The sequence below is a fragment of the Myotis daubentonii genome, chromosome 7, assembly GCF_963259705.1.
Source record: "Myotis daubentonii chromosome 7, mMyoDau2.1, whole genome shotgun sequence".
NCBI classification, from domain to species: domain Eukaryota; kingdom Metazoa; phylum Chordata; class Mammalia; order Chiroptera; family Vespertilionidae; genus Myotis; species Myotis daubentonii.
This window is the reverse complement of record NC_081846.1, coordinates 73,481,551-73,506,633: the sequence shown is the minus strand read 5'-3', so window position 1 is coordinate 73,506,633 and position 25,083 is coordinate 73,481,551. Positions and strand designations below refer to the sequence as shown.

General features: G+C 39.3%; 2 pseudogenes; both read left to right on the top strand.

The window, feature by feature from the left end:
* The first annotated feature begins 5,498 nt into the window (after window positions 1–5,498).
* Window positions 5,499–6,463, top strand: LOC132237997 (small ribosomal subunit protein eS26-like; annotated as a pseudogene).
* A 4,770-nt stretch (window positions 6,464–11,233) lies between these two features.
* On the top strand, window positions 11,234–14,053 carry LOC132238777 (dual specificity protein phosphatase 5-like; annotated as a pseudogene).
* Window positions 14,054–25,083: the final 11,030 nt, after the last annotated feature.

Below are 25,083 nucleotides of genomic sequence, written 5' to 3'. Positions count from 1 at the left end.
GATCCAACTTTCATTTGCTATGTGACCTTGAACATCTTATTTAATATTTCAAAGCTCCAGAAATATTTTTCCTATCTAGCTGGCCGAATTGTTTAACAATCAAAGGACAAAGGAACAAAGGAGAGATAAAAAATTATTTATATTTAAAAGATAGTAGCACTACTATTACTTTATTATTTAACATTATTAAGCTCATATTTTTTTCAAGTGTTCTACAATTGGCACACTTTAACACCTGAAATATATCTATATTGATTTTAAAGATGCCACAAATCCATCAGTAACATGAAAAAATCTGACAGCAAGGAATTTCATTATCAGCATAAGCAAAAGGGCACTTGGTCTAGGGTTGAAAAGAGGAAACCATGCCCTTGTGTGCTAAGACTGCACAACACAGAGATGAATGACCCCATAGGAGCAGAGGCCATGTGCCAAAAGACTGAGAGAGAATATATGAATTATGAAGAAATGATCTTAGAGGAGCTACAAACCTTATTCCTTAGCTACTATTGCCCTATAGTTAAAAGAGCCATTCTGTAGAACATTCTAGAACAAGATTTGGGAAACTATGGCCTGGGGGCCAAATCTGGCATGCTGCCTATTTTTGTAAATGAAGTTTTATTGAAACACTAGAGGCCTGGTGGACAAAATTAGTGCACTTGCGGGGAGGGGGGTCCATCAGCCAGGCCTGTGCCTTCTCACAGTCCGGGAGCCCTCAGGGGATGTCCAGGAGCCCTATGGGGAGCAGGCCTAAGCTGTCAGTTGGACATCCTTAGCGCTTCCGTGGAGGTGGGAGAGGCTCCCGCCACTACCGCTGTACTCGCCAGCCATGATCCAGGCTTCTGGCTGAGCAGTGACCACCAGGAGGCAGCTCCTGTGTTGAGCGTCTACCCCCTGGTGGTCAGTGTGCATCATAGCAACTGGTCGTTCTGCCATTTGGTCGATTTGCATATTAGCCTTTTATTATATAGGATAATTATGTTCATTCTTGTGGCTATTTTTGTATTGAAATAGCACAGTTGGGTAGCTGCAAAATAGACTTTGTGGCATGTAATATTTATTATCTGGGCCAAAAAAATTTAGTTGACTGGGACCTAGATCACTGTCTCATTGATGTAATTAGAAACCTCCCAGAAGTTGTGTGAGAAGAATGATAGAACCACAAACTCATATTTATAGTCATGCATACACTTGGATGCTGACTTAGTTTGCTGATATAACATAATATCTCTCAAAGGGGAATATGAACACTACCTGTGTAGTGTAAGGGGAGGATGATGAAACTCTTTTTGAGAAGGGAGTTGCTGCTGTAGGGCGTTTCCCTGAAACACAAGAGGTGTGATAAAACAGGGTTAGCTTTTTGAACCTTAGAGCTACGAACATTTACCTCCAGGGTCTCCCACAGGCAAGGTGACATCATTAATAAGTTTGTCCTCTTATTTCTCCATGCAGTAAAAACATTTTAATTGTTCTCTCTTCTGCTTTTTATACAAATGTGTGTAAAATTCCGTCTTCTCTAGCCACTTTTTGGGGGGTAGGGGGGTGCTGATTTTTAGGGAAATGGGAAGGGAGGGGAAAAAGAGAGAGGAACATCGATGTGAGAGTGAAACATAGATTGGCTGCCTCCTGCCAGGGATCAACTCAGAAACCTGGGCATGTGCCCTGACTGGGAATTAAACCAGCAACCTTTCTGTGCATAAGAGGGAGCTCAACTAACTGAGACATACTGGCCAGGGCTATAGTCACTTTTATATGAAAGGTAGCAGAATATGCCAAAATATGGTTCTTTGGCATAAGAATTATTTTCAGCTGATTACTTTTTTAAAAAAGCAGACATAAGAGAATCTCTGAAAACAGGATAGAAGCTAAAGAAAAAAATACTTTTATAAGGGAAATGTCCACTTTAAGGGTGTCTCCCTCTCTGTAGCAGGAAGGATGGCTAAGTCGGAAGAAATGGGATTTTTTATTTGTTTGTTAAGCCTCACCTGAGGATATTTTTCCATTGATTTTTAGAGAGAGTAGAAGGGAGGGGGGCGAGACAGAGAGAGAAACATCGATGTGAGAGAGGCCCCTGACTAGAATCAAATCTGGGATCCTTCAGTCTGTGGGCTGACACTCTACCCACTGAGCCAAACCGGCTAGGGCAGAAGAAACATTTTTCATTGGAGAAGGCATGACATAAGCATACATATGCATAGCAGACCATAGTCTCACTTCCTGGGTAGGTGTGTGTGTGCGTGTGTGTGTGTGTGTGTGTGTGTGTGTGTGTGTAGCTCCCTTAACTGGCTTCCCCACGCCCCAACATCTTTCTTTCCTCTTTAGCTGTAGATGGTATTTAAAGTGGTAGCTTGAACCATTTCTGGGAGTTTACTCATTTTATCTGGGTATCTTTCATGTGTATGTGAGGTATACATGTTATTAAACATCTGTTTGTTTACTCTTGTTAATCTGTCTTTTTATTTCAAGGGGGTATCAGCCAAGAACCTAGAAAGGTAAAGAAAAAGTTATTTTTCCTCTTATGTACATACACCCTACTTTAGTTGAGTGAAACTCTAATAATGCTGAACCGATATTAAAATGATGTTCTCTCTTTCTTTCTTGTTTTATATTAGTATGGAGCATTCTTTTATGAGAAGGTTTTATTTTTCTTACAGAAGGAAACTGACTAAGATGCAGATTCTTCTTTTCAGGTTTCACGTGGCAGCCAAGATTCTGCCTTCCTCATAAGCATCCAGGTGATGCATGTGCTGATGCTACAAGGACCACACGTTTGAGTAACTAAATGCAAATAGAAAAATTATCTTTAGATTTTCTAAACCTAAACTAAATGTAGCTTGTCAAACCCCATTTCTATTCACAGCCACTTGCAATTTAAAATTCAGTCTCTTTTTGGGTAATGTAGTGGAGGAAATATTATTTTACCTCTACCCTTCTAAGTTTGCAGCTGGAAATACTGTAATAAAAAAAATTAGTATGAGGAAAACAAACAGAAATTTATTAACAGGGAACAAATTAATAAGTCTCAGAAGTGGCTTAAAATTCAGGCTTAAATACCATCTTCAACTACAGGCAAATGAGGGAGTCCAGTCATGGGAAGGTGACCAGGCAAAGTATGAAAATAAGCTTTCTCATTCAGGTTTAAGCCCATGCCTTCTCCATTGGTAGGAGTTTTTCTTGATGTAGCCACCCCTCTCTTCCTGGTAAGGAAAAGGAGGCATCCTTACCAATGGAGATTTCCTTTATAAGTGTGAAATCCTATATAATAAAAACCTAATATGCAAATCAACCGAATGGAAGAATGGCTGGTTGCTATAATGCACACTGACCACAAGGGGGCAGATGTTCAACGCAGGAGCTGCCCCCAGCCCACAGGCCCCAGGCCAGCCAAGGCAGGTGCCAGTGGGGGCCCCCTGATCACCCTGCCGGTCACCCCATAGATCAACCCTGATTGCCAGCCAGGTCTAGGGACCCTACCCATGCGTGAATTTCATGCAACTGGCCTCTAGTTTCCTTATAAAAGGGTAACTTCTACTTTGTTTTTAAAATTTCTCCTGTGTCTGCTGTTTCTCAAAATAATCAGCTCAAAACAATCCTTAAGCCAAAGAGGGATATGTGTGGTGACATATACAAGTAGCACCACCCTTCAGAAACAACTGAGTCAAATGCATAGCTCCCTTTTCTTCTCTCTCTCTCTCTCTCTCTCTCTCTCTCTCTCTCTCTCTCTCTTTGCAAAGGGGTTTTCACTTCTGAGGTTAGGGGAAATTTACATGTGTCTCCGTGTTGCTTGCGCGCCTTTCTCTGTATCCTGATGACGTTTGCTCAGGTTTGACTTGCTTGGGCTTCTGCTGCTGAGGCTGGTGTCCTTGCAGCGAGGCCAGTTGCTTAGTCCACCCTACCGAAGGCCTCCTTATCCCAGGCTCAGAACCTTTGTTTCATCTGGTCTTTCTCACCCTTTTGTACCTTATCAAGCCCCAGATGTGTAACCTCCTGATGATGTAGCTAGGATCTTGTGGAGGCTTCCTGTGAAATCAACACACTAGCCCTTCACACCATGCATGGCTTCTCCAAAACCAGTTCCGTATCCTGGACTGTGATGGGAACGAGAAGGGGCTGTAAGGAAATGAAAAGTGAACTGCTGCCAAGCCCAGTCTAGGCCAAACTACAAATTCCATTATGACCATCCCTCTCCTAGACTCATCTAGGATAAAGTCATGACTTATGGTCCTTTCAGAGACATTCATGAACTCATATAGTCCTGTCTTTATTTAAAATTTTTCTACATGTTCCATCCTGGACTTTTTATTTTTGCATTTCTTTTTATTTTAAAAGAATTGCATTAAAATATTACTTATCGTGCTTACTGATTTTTTAAATATATTTTATTGATTTTTTACAGAGAAGAAGAGAGAGGGATAGAGTTAGAAACATCAATGAGAGAGAAACATCAATCAGCTGCCTCCTGCACGCCCCCTACTGGGGATGTGCCCACAACCAAGGTACATGCCCTTGACCAGAATCGAACCTGGGACCCTTCAGTCAGCAGGCCGATGCTCTATCCACTGAGCCAAACTGGTTAGGGCACTAACTGATTTTTTTATACCCCCTTACATTTTACACCCAATGTGAGGGCCTTGCTCACCTCACTCTAATCCCAGCCATATGGCCTATTTTCTCCTCCCTCCCCAAAGGCAGTGAACTGTAACCCCATTTGAGTGGGAAACCAGCACTTGCATTACCATGCCTAATCATTAGCTGCATTTGTTATAGATGTCTTACTACTCCCCTTCCTTTGGAGCTTGTTTTTTGTTTGTTTGTTTGTTTGTTTTTGTTTTTTTGATGCAAATGCTTTTTCCTCATTCAGGAAAGAAAAAAAGGAGGAAAAAAGAGATGTCCTTCTCTTGTGAATTAAATGTACTGACTTTCGTGACTGTTGTTTTCTTCCATGAGATTAAAGATTATTATTATGATTACTGCAACTATTATTTGCCACCTTCATGCATTCTCCATATATATATATATTGCAAAAATAAAGCCATGATTTTTTGCCTAGTGACTAAAAACACAATTGATATCTCAAAATACTGCCTTCTATACTTTTACAATAATAACTAAGATAAGGTTGGGCAGGTAGAAAATTGAGCACTTTGCCAGTATTTAGCTGCTACAATGGAGATGAACAGATAATAGTACCCTTTTAAAAAGACATGAAGATGCGAAAATATTTAGTTGAATGTTAGCTCTTATGAAGGTAGGGATTGTATTTCATGTATTTTGGTAGAGAGGGAGAGTTAACACATATTCAGCTAATAAGAATAGGATCATAGTTCACATTTAACGATGCATTGTCTATTTCCTATCTACTACATTTGTGGCATCTAAAAAAGTTGGCCAAAATAAGAAAAGTGAATCATAAGAAAACATGTTTCTCCAACTATTTTATGCAAAGGCTGTTGGTTATTAACAACTGCAGAAATAGCTCTTGGGGCCTCATTTACAAGATGACCAAGAAAAGAAGGAGCAAAGGTCATGCCAAAAAAAGGCCGTGGCCATGTGCAGCCTATTCATTCTATTCGTTGCACCAGCTGCGCCCAGTATGTGCCCAAGGACAAGGCCATTAAGAAGTTTGTCATTCGATATGGTTTTACTTATATGTGGAATCAAAAAACAAAATAAATGAACAAAAGAAAAGAAACATAGATATAGGGAACAAATTGATGGTCATTCCCTGGGAGAGGGTATTGCGGGGGAAGGAGGGGAGGTAATGAAAAAATTGAAAGGGATTAAGAAACCCAAATTGCCAGTTATAAAAATAATCATGAGGATATAAGTACAACAAAAAGATTATCTATGATAATAAAAGCATAATATGCTCATTAGACCGGATGTCCTTCTGAACATCCTTCCGGATGACCTTCCAGATAAAGATGGGGGGGGGGGAGCCACCACAGCTGCAAGGGAGGGATCCAGGCAGCTGCCGTGGCTGTGAAGGCCTACTCTTGCACGAATTTCATGCATCTAGTAGTCAATAATATTGTAATGAGCATTAGACTTATAAGGGTGATCACTTCACTTCATAAGATAGGTTGTACACCTGAAACTATAATATTGTAATGCAACTGTGATTGAAATAAATAAATCTGAAGATCACTTGGAGAATAAAACATATTGAGAAATTTGACAAACCAATAAAAATTAAAAAATAAACTGTATTTAGAAGAAGAAAAAAGAAATTTGTCATTTGAAACATAGTAGAGGCCTCAGCCATTAGGGGCATTTCTGAAGCAAGTATCTTCGAGGCATATGTGCTTCCCAAGCTGTATGTGAAACCACATGACTGTGTGAGCTGTGCCACTCACAGCAAGGTGGTCAGGAATCGTTCTTGTGAAGCCTGAATGTCTGAACACCCCCACCCAGCTTTAGACCTGTGGGTGCTGCCCCACAACCTCCACCAAAGCCCATGTAAGGAGTTGAGCTTTAAGGCCCGAAGAAGAGTTCTATGGAGGAAAAAAATAAATGGAAATTGTACTTAAAGAAATTGTAGCCCTCACTAGTTTGGCTCAGTGGATAGAGAGTCTGCCCACCGACAGAAGGGTCCAGGGTTCAATTTCTGGTCAAGGGCACTACCTTGTTTGCAGATTCGATCCCCTACCCTGGTCAGGGCACGTGTGAGAGGCAACCAATTGATGTGCTTCTCTCACATTTATGTTTCTCTTTCTGTGTGTCTCTCCCCCTTCCTTCCATTCTCTAAAAATCAATGGAAAAATATCCTTTGGTGAGGATTAACAACGATGAACTGTAGAAATAAAACCTTTTTAATGTAAGAAATTTAAATTGAGGCCTCATTTTGAAATAAAAACCTGGAAGTAGAATGAAAGGTAGTGGGAAGCAAGATATAGAAAATAAACCTTCCAAATTGATTTAAGAAAAGATGATAAACAGGACAGAAAGCATAAAAGTCCTGCTGTAGGTGGAATAGCTAGATGACAATTCCAGAGGAAGGAAGAGCCATATCCAGCCTGTAATGGATGTGTGGGAGGCAAAACCGTCCCCTGGGAGCTGTAAAGTTAAGGGGATAATTGTGCATGAGGCAGAGTGACAACTGACCTCTCTTGCTCATTGAAAGGAATCAGCATGAAGGAGGTTTGGAGAATGTCCTAAATTTCACACTATGTTCTTCAAATAGCTGGTAGCTTATTTTATGAGAGCCCCGAGACCTACTTTCACTGATCATTTATCCAGACAGTTGAGTTTCTTTAATGAAATAACATGACTCCTTTGGGAAAGAAATTTGAGGACAGGAAGCAATCAGGCCTCCTAGCAACGCCCACTATGAGAGGTGTTCCCTGTGAGCTGGCTGGCACTCCAGGCAGAGATGAAGCAATTATACTTACATCATCATGCACTGCTGAGAGGAGGGGAATAGTTTTTAAATATTTCTTTTTAAGCCTATCTCACCCACCTGTCCCCTTTACCTAAATGAACATAATGTAAGTTTAAGAAATGGATATAATGTAGTTTGGGAAACTAAAATAAGAATGATGATGATGACAATATAACAATATTATCTTATTCGTAAGTTTTAATACTACATTATAGACTTTCTTGAGGAAAATGAGTATTTTACAATGTATTTAATGTGACTAAGGCCAGATGTAATTAGTCTTATTTTCCTATTAGGTAAGAATTTTTATAATTTTCAGTTATATGTTATTTTAGGGCCATATTATTAAATGACTCCGAATGCCCCCTAATTTCTCTGTGGTCGTCCTTATTTCCTTAGCATGACAAATGAATCCAGGATCAGACAGTAGATGGTGCTATTATTTCAAAGACTATACAGTTCCAAAAACTTCCAGAATTTTTTAAAACTACAGAAACAAATGAGAGAAAAGTGTGAAACCTTAACATAGTTTTCTGGTTTGCAAAGGTTATGGAGTGGGAAGCTACTTTCATGCAGTGACCTATTCTGTCCCTTTTGGGGGTAAAATAACAATCAAAGCAGGGGTCTTCAAACTACGGCCCGCGGGCCACATGCAAATACAAATATTGTATTTGTTCCCGTTTTGTTTTTTTACTTCAAAATAAGATATGTGCAGTGTGCATAGGAATTTGTTCATAGTTTTTTTTAAAAACTATAGTCCGGCCCTCCAACGTTCTGAGGGACAGTGAACTGGCCCCCTGTTTAAAAAGTCTGAGGACCCCTGAATCAAAGCCTTCCTTAGTAATTAATAAGTTCTGTCTCCCTGGAAATAACTATGCCCACATTTAATTTTCTCCTTTGAAACAGAAGCAGAGGCAGATGCTGACTGCTAGTGCAGACAGAAAGCAATTCAAAAGAGCTCAGCAATGCAGAAGATATTAAAATGTAAAACACAGGAATGTGAAGTTTCCTTAAAAAATACTGAAAAAAAAAGGTTTTTCTAATGTAAAGCAATTTATATGTAAAACATCTGTAATCACAAAAGCACCTTAAATACAATATTCAAATGCAAGCAATAAACTCCCCCACCCCCCAAGTACCTGACAATGATAAATCAACATATTAAAAGCTTGCCTCTACTGGTGGCAGATGGTCTTTGAAAGACAATTGGTAACAGATGATACCATAGAGGGGTTCAAACAGTGGTGACACAGGTGAGGGGCCTAGTGGAGCCAAAGCTACTCTGTTGGATCAGGAAACCTGCAGCTAAAGCACAATTGCTGTTGAGGTTCCTAAAGAGCAACACTACACGTTGTCTCTTTAAAACCTCATCACTCAGGGATAATGGCTGTTGACGGGAATCCTTTACCTGTCTCATGGCAAAGGTTTAGGTTATTCTCATTTTTCATACCTAGACAAACCATATGGTGATGGGCTGTCTTAAGGATGATCAACACTCGCTATATAAATTTGCAACTCAGAACACCTAAATGTAAAGAAAAAAAATTAAACCAAATGACTGGTGATATTGTGAAAGCAATAGCAAACACTGACATTTGAAACATCTGAATAATTGATTGCATCATTTTTAGTCTCTGTGATTTTTTTGAGGGCCAGCCATATTTTCAAGCATGCATTTCTAAGAACTTTCAGCCTTTTAAATGGTATCCCTTTTAACTCTAAACCTCCTAATAGTTTCATTTTGAGTTGGAAATGTTTTTACATTGTTGATTAACAATTGTGCTTCTGGTTTTATTTTCCATCAGCATTGCTAACATCTCAAGTCCTTTATATGCCCCCTAATCCTGACAGTTACATAACTGCATGAATAATTTCAAAAATAATTAGTATCTAATATTTAGTAGGTTCTTTGAAAATAGTTGTTAGAACTGCTTTTATTTTCTATTGACACATGGTTTTTTCCCCCCTGTTATTATCTATATATGGCAGTTTTAAACATGGCCTCAGATTCTTGGACGTTCGCACTGAAACTGAAGGTCCTCTGACTATGACTAAATTTAGCTCTAAATCCTAATCTAGAAAGCATATTTCCCTCTGTATCTTCACGTCAGGGACCTAACCTTTCCCCCAGTGATCAGCAACCCCCGGGAGGCAGCAGAGGACAATTGCCTGGATCTGACTGATGATGAGGGGGTCCAAACCTCTGGCAGGATAAAGACAGCATCTTGACCTAAGTTATGTTTCAGCTCCTGAGCCTAATATGGAATGACCTCCTGGCTACTTTCCCATGAAACCAGACAGAGGAACACTGGAACTCACCTCAGAACTATCTTCAGGATCTGAAAGATAATTTATTATCCTTATCTCACCTCTGACCAATCAGCTCCCAGCACAACCTCCAACTGTAACCCCTGGTGCCTAGTGACTTTGCCCTGTATAATAAATTGGTAACCTGCACACCATCGGGAGTGGGGTTGTTAGAGCATGAGCTCCTTGTTCTCCAGATTGGCCAATTCAATATTAAATTATTTTTATTTCTAAACTGCAAACTTCTGCTCATGCATTTCTTTGGGCCAGTGCACGCAGGCAGCCAGATGCAAACTTTGGAGTCCTGGTAACATTGTCATTGACAAGTGATGTCTATGCCCTTTTCTCTTGAATCTGGTAATTGCTTTGATACAATGCAGAAGAAATGATGTTGCATGACTTTGACTTCAAGACAAAATCATAAGAAGCCTTGAAGCTTTGCCTTGGTCTCTCGGAATCCTGCTCACTTCCTTCCCGCAGGATTCATGTACACAGGATCTCACGTCCTGAGAAGTCCCAGTTGCATGAAGAGGTCAGGCCTTGATTAGGTTCTCTGGGTCACAGTCCCAGCTAAGGCTAGCCTTTCAGTTATCCTAGCCTAGGTACCAAAATGAATAAAAATCTTCCAAGAATTCCTGTCCCCAGATGTTGAATCACCGTGTTTAACAAAAAAAAAATGTTCACAGGTAAAAGCTTTTTTTAAAAAAGAAAGGGTTTATTGAGTTGATGGTAGCCTGAGAAAGACCCGGTCCCAGGGCATGAAGGGTAAACCATCAGCAGCAGGACTGATACCATTGTAACCAGCTAGTTATTAATAACAGGAAAGGAGCAAAGGGAATGCCTGACACTATTGGCATGTCACTTGGGCAGCTTCACCAGGAAGCTGAAATTTCACACTCCCCAGGGAACCACTGGCCCATTCCTTGCAGATTACTGGGGGAAGGGCCTGGACAAAGGGGAGATAGAAGCATGCACAGTGAGTGCAGTGGCATAGGGAAGGGACTTGCCTGTCAGTCGAACCTGGGAACAGAGATCATTGGCCGGAGGGGATGGGGCCACTACAAACCTGTGAAAACTTGGGGATACATAATCCCAAAATAAAGGAGTTATCTCATTTGTTACTCCTGGTCCTTAGTTCTTGGCCCTCTGGTTCCTTTGGTTTTGCTTCTGCCCTGTTCTTTCTATAGCCCCGTAGCTACGGAGACCCCACATGCAATGGACTGAGGGACGGCAGTGGGGAACACTGAGTAAGCTAGTGGGATGCTGGATTGGACTGCTCCAACGGGGAACAGAAACTCTCGACACTGGCTTTGACCTTAGCCCTGCGGAAGGCAAATGGGATTTCTTCCTCGGCAGGACAAAGGGAGATGAGACCTTGGGAACTCAGGGGTTTAATTCCACAGAAATAAAGCTTTCTACCATATTTCATCCTCAAGCCTCAGAAAAATCATTTTTGGGGGGTATTGCAAGAAGTCCACTCCGCCCGGCACCCGGTGGGGACGAGGACCTCTCCCCACCAATACAGTGCTAAGTGGAAAAGGCAACATGTTCACCATCCTGGAGTTGACAGGCACTTCTATGCATTAAAAGTTTGGAAAAGAAAAGTAAAGATATAAATTATTTTGAAAGAATTTACATTGGCTACAGATAAGCAGGGCAGGAGGGAAAAACTTAAGTAGGACAAATTTTTGACAGATGCAGTCTGTTAGGAAGAAATATTTACTACTTTTGATTGGGGTGGCCGACAGTCTTGAAACTTCAAGCATAAGCAGAATGTGGTGGCTTCTAGTGGTTTCTACAGAAGTTGATTCAAAACTTTAACATACATTCGGGCATGTGAGCTGTCTTTTGTTAGTTGGCCCACAGCTGTTAACTGGTTAACTATTGTTTCTTTCTCTCACTCTCAGGCCCACTGTAGTTTAATTAAGGAGATCTGAGAACTTTATCTTATCAACCCAAGACATGCAAAACCTTCCAGCTGAGGCCTCACTGTGCCCTTTTGGAATTCGCAACCACAGAACCGCTAAGTACAGAGGGCTGGTTTCTTACTCAGAAATTGGCAACTGGAACGCCAGAATCGGATTATAAACTGCAATCACATTGTCAGTCATAAACTGTCAAAATATTCAGGCGAGGATGTTTACTCTTAGACACTTCTAGTGTTCCTAGCCTCCTAATTGGTGTCCTGCCTTGACCCTCTCCACACACACCCCTGCCCCAGTTACACAACTGACATATCTCTGCAACGTGTCCCACAATCTTTAGATGGATATTCACTGACCTCATGCTCTTTCACCTCCACATACACATTTATTTCCAACTAATCTTACAAACTGTTTACTACATCCTGTGAATTTCAAGAGAAAAGAACTAGAATCTCCAGGGTCATTTTAATGCCACATGTCTACTCTGCGGAGTCCACCTCAAACCCAAGCACTCCCTGGAGAAGCACTGCTTTAGTTTTCCGTGTTGCTGATGGGTTTATGGCTCACCTCAAACTACAAGGAAGGGCATAGGTTTAATTAAAAACCTCTAAACGTTAATGTTATAGTCATTGTTCCTCAATATCATTGCTTTTCCTACCCTTACTTTCTAGGTTACTGTCGTCTGGTGCTTCCTCTTAGTTTATGAGTCAAATTCTTTTTTGCAAAGTAGCACTTACATTCCTTCTCCCTAGCTCGTCTTTCTAGGATGAGGAGATGATTTTCTCAGATATCATACATTGACTACTCACCTATTGCCAGGCATTCTGCTCATTTCTTTAAATTCAATATCATATATCAGTTCACTTCCTCAAATTTATTCTATGCCAACCATTTGGCAATTGCCACATCTTACCCTTCTGTATTGTTTATCTTTTTACCATTATTGTTTCTTTAAATGCTCAATATGAAGGACAAGGATTTTGTTTCTCTTATTTTCCTTGGTGTTTCTAGAACATTTATATAGGGAACTGAACATAATAGGTGACCAATAACATTATATCAAAAACAATCAGCCAAAGACTATTAGAATTTATAGATAGCTTCAAACATTGGCTCTTTTCATTATATCAATCAGGTGGTTAGATGATGTAATGCAATTTAATTTTGTTAGGGATTTTATAATTCCAGCGAGGCCACTTCAAACACAATCTATTCTCAGGTGGCTGTTTTCACTTGACAAATTAGATACACCTTTTTAGGAAGAGAAATAAGAGCATTTCATATTTCTTGACATTTACTGAAGTTAATGGATTTCTACAGCACTTTGTTATTTCAATTGAATTAACCGCTATTCTTTATCAAGTACTAATGATATATGCTTTAAATATAAAATCATCTCTTCCAGCCTAGCTGGTTTGTCTCAGTGGATAGAGCACCAGACTGTGAACTGACTGAAGGGTCCCAGGTTCCATTCAGGTCAAGGGCACATACCTCCTTGCAGGCTCAATCCCCGGCCCTGGGGCCGTGCGGGAGGCAACCAATCCCTGTGTCTCTCTCACATCAATTTTCTGTGTGTCTTTCCCTCCTTCTTTCACTCTCTCTAAAAATCAATGGAGCCTGGCTTCAGGGGCAGCAAGTGTTAGGGGTGAGAAAGAAGAGTAGAGAAACTCCTCTGACTCCCGGCTCAGGAGGCCGGGTCTCCTGTATGTCGCCAGCGGGCACCCATTTCTAAGAGAAGATTGAACCCGAGAGGGCCCTGGTCAGCCAGTGTGGGAAACCCGTGCTCAGCATCAGCTCCAGGCCAGCCTGTGACCAGGGCGGCCCATATGAAATCCTTCTGTTCCTCTGCCTTGGAAGTGCCTACCGTGCATCCAAGTGCAAGCTCCTCTCCAAGCTGCACATCAGGCCCTGCTGCTGGATGTCTCGGACCTCCGAGGCCTGCCGCGCCACCTACACTACAAACGGATCCCCGTGGAAGACAGCCACACGGCTGACATGAATTCCACTTTCCAGAAGCAATAGACTTCATTGACTGTGTCAGGGAAAAGGGAGGCAAGGTCCTGGTCCACCGGGAGGCTAGGATCTCCCGGTCACCCGCCATCTACAAGGCTTACCTCCTGAAGACCAGGCAGTTGCGCCTGAAGGACATGTCCCATTGCATCAAGCAGAGGAGGAGTGAGTGTGGTCTCGCCCAGCTCTGGCTTCCTGGGCCAGCTCCTGCATATGAATCTGAGATCCTGCCTTCCAGCCCACTCCCCAGGTTCCCTCCTGCCAAGAGGAGGCAGCCAGCTCTTCCTTCAGAGCCCATTTGCAGACACTGAGCCCTGATGTGCAGGGTTCCTACTGCACATTCCCTACCTGGGTGCTGGTGCCAGTGCCCACCCACTCCATGGGCTCAGAGCTCAGCAGGGGCCCTGTGGCCGCAGCCACATCCTGCTAAAACTGGGTGGGAAACCCGCCCAGCCCCAAGAACAGCTGTGATTTTCTTTTTTAAACATGTGGACATTTCAGACCTGGGCAATCCTGAAGACCCCCTTCTGTCCCGCTGCCCCCGTGGGATAGTGAGGGGTCCCCAGGCTTGCAAACAAACTTCAGATTGACCTCAGGGTAGGTTCTCAGACCGAAGGAAGGTGAAGCCATTATGAGAGCACAGCCTGTGCTGATGACTACACTTCCAGACCCCCTGCCCTCTCAGGACTGCTCAAAGTTCCTGGCACCTCAAAGTTCACCTTTCATTTCAAGCGTAAGGCAGTAAACACCTGCAGCAACAGGGGAGAAAGCAGTTGCCAGACCTGGAGAAAAGGCAAGTAAGAAGCCATTCATTCTGAAGGAAGCACAATTTCCATCTTACTTTCTTAACTTTGGCAGTCTCCGCGTCTGTCTCAGTCACTTCGGGGACTAAGCTGATCCTCTAGTTAGGAAAGCAGCCCTACAGGGTTCGTAGGGACCCAATGTACATGCTGATTTGAACCCTCATATCTTTTTGAGATTCCCTCTTGGGTCCTGCAGAGGCAGTTTGTTGAAGTAGCCAGATGTTGACACTCTGGGTTGCCTTTCCACTGTGGGCTATGACTTGACTTTGGCACGACTCTTACTCATACTTGAACCTGTATTGTTACACCTTTATTCAAAAACAATTCTTGTATCATTTTGAAGAGAGTTCCTTAGACCATAGACCAAAAAACCCGTTTGGGGTGGTAGCCAGGAGAAAAGGGTACCTACTATCTGGGTCTCCCCCGCCCCGGCCCCCCTGCTGGCTGTCCTTATATGTGCTTGTCTCATCTCTTGTGACATGCGTTTTTTCCCCCTTACCTCTAGAGATTGTCTTCAAGATGCTGACTTCTAGGGTTTGTACATTTTGCAGTGTGGTATTACTTTATATTTTGTCTGTAGGTTGTATTTCTCTGGGGGAAAAAGGCAATAATTTCCCAAAATCATACAAATGTGAAGAAAAACAGTATGTTATTGGTTGTTGTTGCTGTTTTTATAGTGTAAAATAAAAATAGTGAAATGAAAAAAATCAATGGAAAAATATCCTCAAATAAGGATTAACAACAAAATCATCTCTTCCATATTAGGTTTAAAAAATGTCTAATAAACGTTCACATTTGTGATGGGCTTCAGAAATCTACAAAGGAATTGAATAAGAAGTCATAAACCCCCTATAGTTAGCAAGATTTTCATCTAATTTTCCTGTTCAAGGTGCATTAAAACTTGCTAAAGCTCATTAATTTCAGAAAAATAGCATGTATCTTTCAAACAATAGTGTAGTAGTTTAATATGTGAATTTTGCTCACTCTTTCCACTTTCTCATCTACTTATTTTTATATTATCTAATGCCACAAATATATATGCAAAAATATGTATGTTTTCCCATATGTCTATATTTTACTGGTTCAATGACATTTTTTCTTATGCCATTAGAGCAGCCTGATAAGTTTCATGAAGACAAAAGACAAAGATCTTTTTGCCTATAGATGTGTTTAGACAACCTTTTTTTAAAAATTATTTTTGAAAAAAAATCTGTCTTTGTTGCAGCTATAAAAAATCAAATGCCGCACTTAGTAATTCAGACTATTGCAATATAGAAAACACTTATTAATGAGGAACATATCAACAACAACAAAAACAGAGACCCAGAGTTATAGAAAAGCAGATAAAAAGTGAGCCATTTGCCCAGCTGGGTGGCTCAGTGGTTTGGTGCCAACCTATGAAACAGGATGTCTAAGTTTGATTCCCATCAGGGCACATGACCAGGTTGCAGGTTTGATCCCCAATGAGGGGGGGGGGGGCAGCCAATCAATGATTCTTTCTCATAATTGATGTTTCTATTCCTCTCTCCCTCTCCCTTCCTCTCTGAAATTAGTAAATAATATATTTCTAAAAAGTGATCCATCTATAAATGTCATGGGAGTCATGAAAATGGATGTAGATGAGTTATTCAGGTATGAAAGTGGGCCTTATCTGGGAATAAAAAGACCTGGGTGATCCTTTGCTGTTAGCCATTAATTGGCACACAAAAAATGGGAGCATAGAGCTCAAATAAAATTTACCATTGTCTGAGGGAATGGGGACAGGAGATTGTTAGAAGTAAGTGCATACAACAAGGAAGGAATTCTGATGACTCTGTGGTAGAAAACAGAATATATGACTCTGGGTTTAAAAACATAATGACTAGAGGAAGAAATCATTTCAATTGTATAAATTAGACTGTGGAGAATGCATTTCTAATTCTTTTAGCTTCATTTTCTCTATTCTCAATCCTTGACTTCCAATTGAGAATATGGGGTTATGACTTCCTTAAAACATGAAAGGCCTGTGAAATGGCAAACAGAGCTATTGAAGAGATTGTGAGTAGAACTAGCATAGGAGGAATCTAAAAATGCTCTTTGAAAGTGATCATGCTGGAAATTGTTATTATACTTCCCATAAATGAGACTAGAACTACAAAGACAAATGGAAACATGATTCTGGCCTTAAAGTACTAATAAAGTTTTTAATGTAATGTCCTGAAAACATAGTCCATACAGTGATTATTCCCTAAGCCCTCTTTCAACTTAAACTGTGCTTAGACAACACACAGAGTGCCTTTTAATGTCAGCTAACGCTGCATTACTTATAGCTACATGCAAGTCCTCCTACTAAGAAACAGAACCTGCTTCATAAAAGTAGTGGGTTCAGTCCTTGTAGAAAGTAAATGAGGAATGAAACTCAACTTCTAGCACTTCATCTCACTGTGACTGGGAGTCTGTGTAAAATGGGCACGTGATGATTTATATGAGAAGGCAAGCTATGGATAGATGTGACAGAGTAGATGCTTGAGTGTGACTTTGCATAACTATATAAAATACTGGGAGAATGTCTAAGATATACTAATAGGTGTTTCTTGTTAGATATGTATTTTTAATTTACCTGATTAATCTCCTTTTATAAACACCTCATTTTTATTATAACTTTCTCACTGATATCTACCTCTATCTATCTATCTATCTATCTATCTATCTATCTATCTATTTATCTATCTACCTACCTATCTATCTATCATCTAACATCTATTTCTATCTCTCTGTCTCCACCAGACTATCTCTCTCTGTCTCTGTCTTTGATACACACACACACACACACACACACACACACACACGATTTGACTAAATATTTTAAAGACTTTTATTGAAGTTAGTTTATTCTTCATAGCCTCATATTCACATTTGACTTACCATAGATGAGGCAACCAACCTACATACAGACTAAAGACATGCTTTGTTCAGAATAACTTGGTGACAAATCTAAAATTAGAACCCAAGCTTGTAAACTACGACTGCTATGCAAAAAGCTGAAACTATGCATATTAAATGAATGCAAGACAGAGGAAAAAGATTAAAGTGGTAAACAGAGAATCTCTATTCATGGAGATAAAATTTAAGGGAAAGAATTATTTATTTGGTGTTATTAATTTTAATTGCCTAATGGTAAGGGGAAAAGGAAGGCGGGTGAATAAATTTCCAGTTGTGCTGATTACTTGTACTTAATTATTTTTTGTGATATCTATCTACATTTGTAATAATAAAAGTACTGCATGTATTTCTGTGATTTGTGAGGAACATAAGTACAACAGAGTTAGCACTACTGAAACTTAAGATAGACTGAATTTTTATGGCAAAACAAAACTTTGCTTCAGAGTATACTCTATCTCAGCATATAATTACTAGCATTTTGAAAATTCAAATTCAGTTTTAAAGTGCAGAAAACAGCCTGACTGGCATGGCTCAGTGATTGAGCATCTACCTATGAACCAGGATGTCAAGGTTTGAATCCTGGTAAGGGCACGTGTCCAGGTTGTTGGCCCCGTGGGTCATGCAGGAGGCAGACGATCAATGAGTCTCTCTCATAATTGATGTTTCTATCTCTCTCTGCCTCTCCCTTACTCTCTGATATTAACAAAAATATATACATATAAAATAAAGTGTAGAAAACAATCTTTTTAACATATAAATTTAGGTTTTATAATAAAGCAATTTTATTATTAATCTTAAATATATCACGACTATATATAGAAGTATTTAATTGCATATATATAATTTTTAAATTTCATTCTCTGCATTTTTCACAACAGTATCTAAAATTAATACATTTGCAATAATTATTTGTTATGAACTATTATTTGTAGTAATATAAGGCTTCAAGTGGAGAGCAACTACAGTTACTGTTAAAGTGCTTTTAAAATCACAACTGTTTCATTGACAACTAACCTCTAGCTAATTTTATCACTGTGACAAAAAATATTTCACTGTTCAAAATGTATTCAAGAATTTTTTAGTTCAATTTCATTCAACAAAATATGAAATATAATGAGGTCAAAAGTGAGTTAATGTCAAAGAGCTTTAACTAGGTCTTAAAAGATGAGAAAGGTATGACAGAAAATTGAGAAGAGCTAAGGGAATAAAACCATATGAGAAAATAACATACATTCACGTGTCTCTTAATGATGAGGATTGTTCTGAGAAATATGTTGTTAAGCAGTTTCAGCACTGTGCAAACATCGTACAGTGCACTGACACAAGCCAACATGGTCTAGCTTTCTATACACCTAGGCTATAGGCATAGTCTATGGCTCCCAGGCTATACACCTGTACAGCATGTTACTGTACTCAATACTTAGGCAATTATAACACAAAAGTATTTTTATATTTAAAAATATCTAAACATAGAAACATGCAGTAAAAATACAGTATAAAAGGTAGGGCACTTACCAAGAATGGAGCTTGCAGGACTGGAAGTTGCTCTGAGGGAGTTACTGAGTGAGTGGTGAATGAATGTGAAGGCCTAGGACATTGCTGGACACTGCTGAGGACTTTAAAAACACTATCCCACAAACCTTCCCCATGGCTTCTTTCTGAGAAGATCAGAAAAAGACCATCAAAACTGTCGATATGATTCTGTTCACAGGGATGTAGACTGGGTTGAATGGAAATAGCTAGGAGACACTGGATGGATGGATAGGCATAGGTCACTGTAATCGAGACTGTCAAGAGAAAGTGAAAGGTGGCCTGAGGCTCAGTAGGAATAAAAATAATCAAGATGGAGAGACAAAGAAACATAGGGGATTGGCAGGGCAATTTGGTTTTAGCTATTACATGTTGGAGTAGTGGTCAGATTAAGGACATTCGTGGTATTTAAAAAGAGAGCATTAAACATGGAAAAGGTATAGCACTGAGGGCCCAATATTATGTCTCTGAAAATTGGTTTTTTGTTCCATTAACCCTATCTGGCACAAAGGGCTCTCTCTGGTTTTAAATTGATGGATGAAATAAACTAAGTGTTTTACATCATTACAATCTAAAAATATTTCCAAAGTACAGGGACAGGCAAGCATCACACTACCACAGAAAGCTTTTACTGAAATGACAGTGACCCTTAATGCTTGTAAAGGTGGCTTTCTGGGAACCTGTTTATTGCATAGGATCTTGGTCCCTCAATGAAAAATTTACGGCCATGTACTCTGAAGACCATAGGCGAGATCTGGGAGGGCTGGAGCCCCCTCTGAATAGGTGGCACTCAGAGAGCAGGTTCCTCTGTGCTGGAGCAGGTTGGTGGCTGACTGACCTGTGATTTGTGTACTCAAAGCTGAGGTGCCATGAGTGAGAGATAATCCATTGCCGAGTCCCATAGATATTGTTCCCATCAGCAAGAAAAACACAATTTCCTGAGCCACACATCATTCCATTTCTTACAGGAAATTCGGCTCCTTTATAATCTTATGGGACCATTGTCATACGCATGGCCTATCATTGACCAAAATGTCGTTACCCAGGGCATGTCTGTAAATGAAATCAGCAAAGTAGGAAAGTGCAATATAAGGGATAATGGTTAAAGACTCTGATGACTGCAGTTAGATATGTATCGAGGTTTATGGTGACTTGGTAAGTAAAATGCCAGGCTAAAGAGTTTGTATTTCACTCTCTTTATAATAGAGGGCAGTGTAGGCATTACATAAAGGAAATTGTTATGCAGTCTTTGTTTAGGAAGGGAAGGGTGATGGTGATAGGAATCATAGACTGAAAAAGACAAGAGATTGGAAATCAATATGCCAATCAGGAAGTATTGCAATAGTCCTAGCACACAGTTCAGGACCGTTGGTTCAGCAGCATGGGGAACAGATGAAAAATCATGGAAACAAGCAGCATGGTTAAGATAGAAGTGACAGAGTTTAAGAAGTGGGTTAGAAAGAAAAGCTGATGGTGACTCAAAACGAAGTAAAGGCAGAAAGCAGCATGGGAAAGGGAGATAATGAGGTCACTCCTGGGCTGACTGTGGAGCGGGCAGCATGGTTACTGAGATATTTAGAAACTAGCTAAGCATCAAGGCTTGATAGTACGGACTTGAGAGTCATGAACTTAAAGGTGAAAGTTGAAACTTTGAAGGTAAATACTTTCAAGGGGAAAGTGTTAAGCAAAAATAGACAAGATTGGTATTCAACTAATGAATGAACTTACACTTAAGCAATTAGAGGAAGAAGCAACAAAGGCATCTTCAAAAGAATAGTCATACAAGTAGAACAATTTGATGCCGACTAGTATGGGTATTAAGAAAGAAAAGAATAAGGTGGTTTCAATAATTCTCAGAATTGAAGTCTTAAATATGTCCATTAGAAGGCCACTGGTCACCTTTGGCAGAGCTCTGTCTGTGGAAAAGGAGATTGTGGTGTGGCTGGGTGTATTGTAAAACCACAGTGAAATGGTCCTGTTTTGAAATACTGGCAATAAAGGAGGAAGTCATTTGAAAGTGAAGTAGAATCAGGAAAAGGATCTTTTAGCATAGAGAAGTCCGATTTTAAAAGCTTTGTGTCTTAGGCCAAGTAGTAAAGAGTTTATGGAAGATAAACTGGAGAAAAATGAAGAAAACAACAACAACAACAAAATAAAACCAACAAAAACTTTGTGGAAAACATTAAGAAAAATACAAGCTCCATCTGTAAGTCAAGGACATTAATACTTAATTCTGGACCTATTGTAAGGCTTGGTGGTTAATGGCAACTATTATTCGTATCATTAATATGAAAAAGGATGTAATTCATTTACATGCTATTAGGAAATATAGAAGTTCATATAAATGAATTTCAAGGAAGAGAGGATTTCCTTTTGAAATGCTAAAATGTTAATTTTTAAAATATGTAACATATAATTTTTCCTTTCTTGAGAATAAAGAAAAAACATATTTATCCTCTCTAATGATTTAGTCTCATTTTGAAACCATCAATGATGTATAATGGTATTCTACTCTAATGAGAATACTTGCTTATAGGATGTCCCAGGAAAGTCCAGGCACCAGAAAATTGACAGTGAGCAAGAAGAACATCACTGTGGAGATGAGCAAGTGCCAACAAAAACAATTCTTTCTTGTGGAGGCAGAACCACTGAGTTGGATAAACACAGAATCTTGGTTTCAAGTTAGCTGGTAATATGTACTGACTTTATGTTGGCTTCGTACTCTGCTTTACTTATCTCACAGGATCAGTTAGTTTAAGCAGCAGCTGAAAATCCACTTGGTTAACTGAAGTGGTTTGTACAAATGCAGGGGATTGTAGCAATCAAGTTTGCAGAAAATTCAGAATAAAGGTCAAGAGGCAAACATAATTTAAACAGTGCCTCCCCCTGCTGTGTTCATGTATACCTTTTCCAGCTATTTTGAGGGGACTTCAACTTGGTTTCTAAATGATCATCCTAATGGAGAAGATCCATGCAGAATTTCATCTCTGAAAATCAAATGGCACATAGTAGAGAAATAGAAAGACTGAGCATCCTAAATAGAGTACTTTTGTTGAAAGGATTGTTTTAGGATGCTCTCTCCCGGGAAATTGGATTGGACTCCTGTTCATCCCCAGAATTTGTCACTGTGCCCTTTATAATGCATTTACTGCGTACTGTGCTCCTCTGGAAAGCTAGAGCAAGCCTATTGGATTACCTCTGAATGTGGTCTGATGCAGTGGTGTTCAAACTCTGGCCCTCAGCATGAGAGGGTTCTACAAGACTGACTCAAGGGCATGTGATTAGTATGAAAGATGCAAGAGGGTGTCCAAGAAAGTGTCCAGGGAGGCAGAACCACCAATATCTGTTTACTTTACTTTAATAAGAGTAACTCCACCAAAATCTGTTTCAATATCAGGAAAAAGAAAGAGAGGGAGAGGGAGAGAAAGGGAGGGAGAGAGAGAGAGAGAGAGAGAGAGAGAGAGAGAGAGAGAGAGAGAGAGAGAGAGAGAGAGAGAGAGAGAAGAAAGAAAGAAAGAAAGAAAGAAAGAAAGAAAGAAAGAAAGAAAGAAAGAAAGAAAGAAAGAAAGAAAGAAAAAGGAATTAGGGGAAAATAATTGAGAATAGTTAGAATGTGGTGTCAAACAGAAGATGATGCAAGGTGATGTGTTTAAAAACCATGAAAACAGTTTAAAAATAAATAGATTATGATTTATGTCAAATGACTTCAATTAATGATGTTGGGGAGAACAACAATGATAAAAATTAGACTGAGAGCTAAATAAGTGTGGGAGTGTTTGGAATTTCCAGTAGGAAAAATGAAATGGGGTTTAATTTGAGCTAAATACTAGAATTGGCTAACAGCAGGGCTGCCCAGCATAGGCAACTTATTGCATAAATCATAATCATTCTATAATTTTTCCCTCACTTCATTCTGCAAGTAAATAGCAGGAAGAAACAATCTCTTCTGAAAGGTGCAAAGTGGCAATATAAATACTAATCAATTTTAGTTCACAGTCTCAATATTTGGATTATAAGTTGAATAACAATGAAAAAACAGAGTAATCCTATTTCATATGATACTAAGTTATATAAAAAAGCTTGTCCTCTCTGTCATGTTATTGGACTCCAAAAAATAATGACAATAATTCAGGCATTTCTTTGATGTTTAGGGGTAAAATATATGAACCCTTTATCTAATTGCCCATATCCTCATCTGTCATCAAATTTTTAAGAACTCTGCTGTTAACTTCTTAAATAACTGAGATCTGGCACTGAAGATGAAACACACCTAATTTTAAAATACTTAGTTTTGTATCTTGGTCATGATCTTGTGTACAAGAGATGCATGAAGCGAAGGGGTGAGGAGCACTGATCTGGAGACCAGTCTCCAGGGCATTGGGTCCTAGCTTTACCACTTCTCAGTTGTGTGCCTGTGGGCAAGTTACTAAAACTCTCTCACATTTCTTATCTGTAATATGGGAATTTAAAAGTACCAAATTCATAAGAAGTTGTGAGTATTAAGTAAGAAACTTCATTCAATAATTCACGGCCCGCAGTAAGTACTAAATAACAGTTGACTATTATTGACAATGCTATTATCCTTTAAAATGTGGGATCATACCATTAGCATCATACTTTTAACTTCAACACTTCTCTTGAGACCTGTTATCTTCAACTCCTTTAACTTGATCGCCCATTAAAAAAAATACTACCAGGAAGTAAGTTTCAAAGGTAGGCATTTTTGCTCAATTGTGTTCACTGCTTTGAAACCAGGACTTTAAATGGTACCAAGTATATCATAGGCTCTTAATAAATATTTCTGAATTGATTTATACCATTTCAGTGCTTTGTAATGAAAGATGAGAAAGCAATTGTATCATCATGCTTCTCTCTCCTTTTATGTTTCTCCTTTTGTTAACAGAAAGAGAAAAATGTTTATTATTTAAAAATCACAGCTAGTGAAATGATGGGAGTATCTTGTCAGTCCGATAAAATGGATGCTAGTACTAAGATAAAAATTAAAAATGAGAAGCCTAGATAGAAATGCTATTTGAATTGTCTGAGCATACTAATGAAATGGTTCGCTTGGCCACATCTTATTAATATAGAACATGCCACTTTGCTGCCAAGAGACTAAAGAGGTCATATGTTAAAATAAGGAAGATGTGAAGATAATTCTAAAGGGGAAAACAAGTCACTGGAGTTTCTGTGTTTGCATGGCTACTTAGGAATTATCAAAGGAGCCATTCTGCACTTGATTGTCATTTATGTTAATACCAACTAAAAATGTTTTTAATCTCAACTAATGTAGTATTTATACTGACATTCTGTCCATTTCCCAAAGAGAAATACTTGCCATGGTAGGAATCACTCAGAAGAAACATAAAAAGACATGGTGCAAACTTTCAGTGATGTAAATTGATGAGTATTCTGCCTCTATAAAGTTCCATGACTATCTGAAGTGGAAAAAATATACTTCTCTTATTCAAAATGTTGAGTAATAGAATTCTGTATAGTTATCTCTTTGCTATGTTTCTCTTTTTGGGGGCCTAAGGGGGAGGTGCAGGGAGAACAGATTCCACTACAGTTGGCTGGAAACCCAGCACATCAAAATTCATCTAGATCAAGCATGTCAAACTCACAGCCTGCGGGCCGCATGTGGCCGGTAATGAATATTTTTTTCAGCCCTGCCAATATAACGGTATGTAAGAAACGTTTTAATAAAAATTTCATAACAATTTTCATAATATCCTGTTATACATAATTATTAATAACAAACTTCCAACGTTTGCTAATGACTGGTTACTATAATCGTGTTGCATTTATTTCCCTTATGCGCAGGTGCAACATTTCTCTCCACTAATACTAGCAGCGACTATTTTAGCAGCCAATTGCCATGTCATTAGTCTTGTACTGACTTGTTTGCTGTGCACAACAGGAAATATTTCACTTTTGAGGAACAAAAAAAAAATAGGCTGATTTGCATTACACTTACTAATTTGTGCAGTTATTCAGTGTCTTATAAGTTCATGTTCAAGAAAAAAAGTAATTTTTATTAAAATGTTCTATTATTTTATGTTAACGATTACTCATTTATTTCAGCCCTTTGTATTCAGCAGGTCTCTATCTAAAAAACCCCAACATTTCTATGAAAATTGAAGCTTTTGGTTTTTTGCAGCCCATATAAACTTAAACCTTGTTCATTTGGCCCATGTTAGCCCTT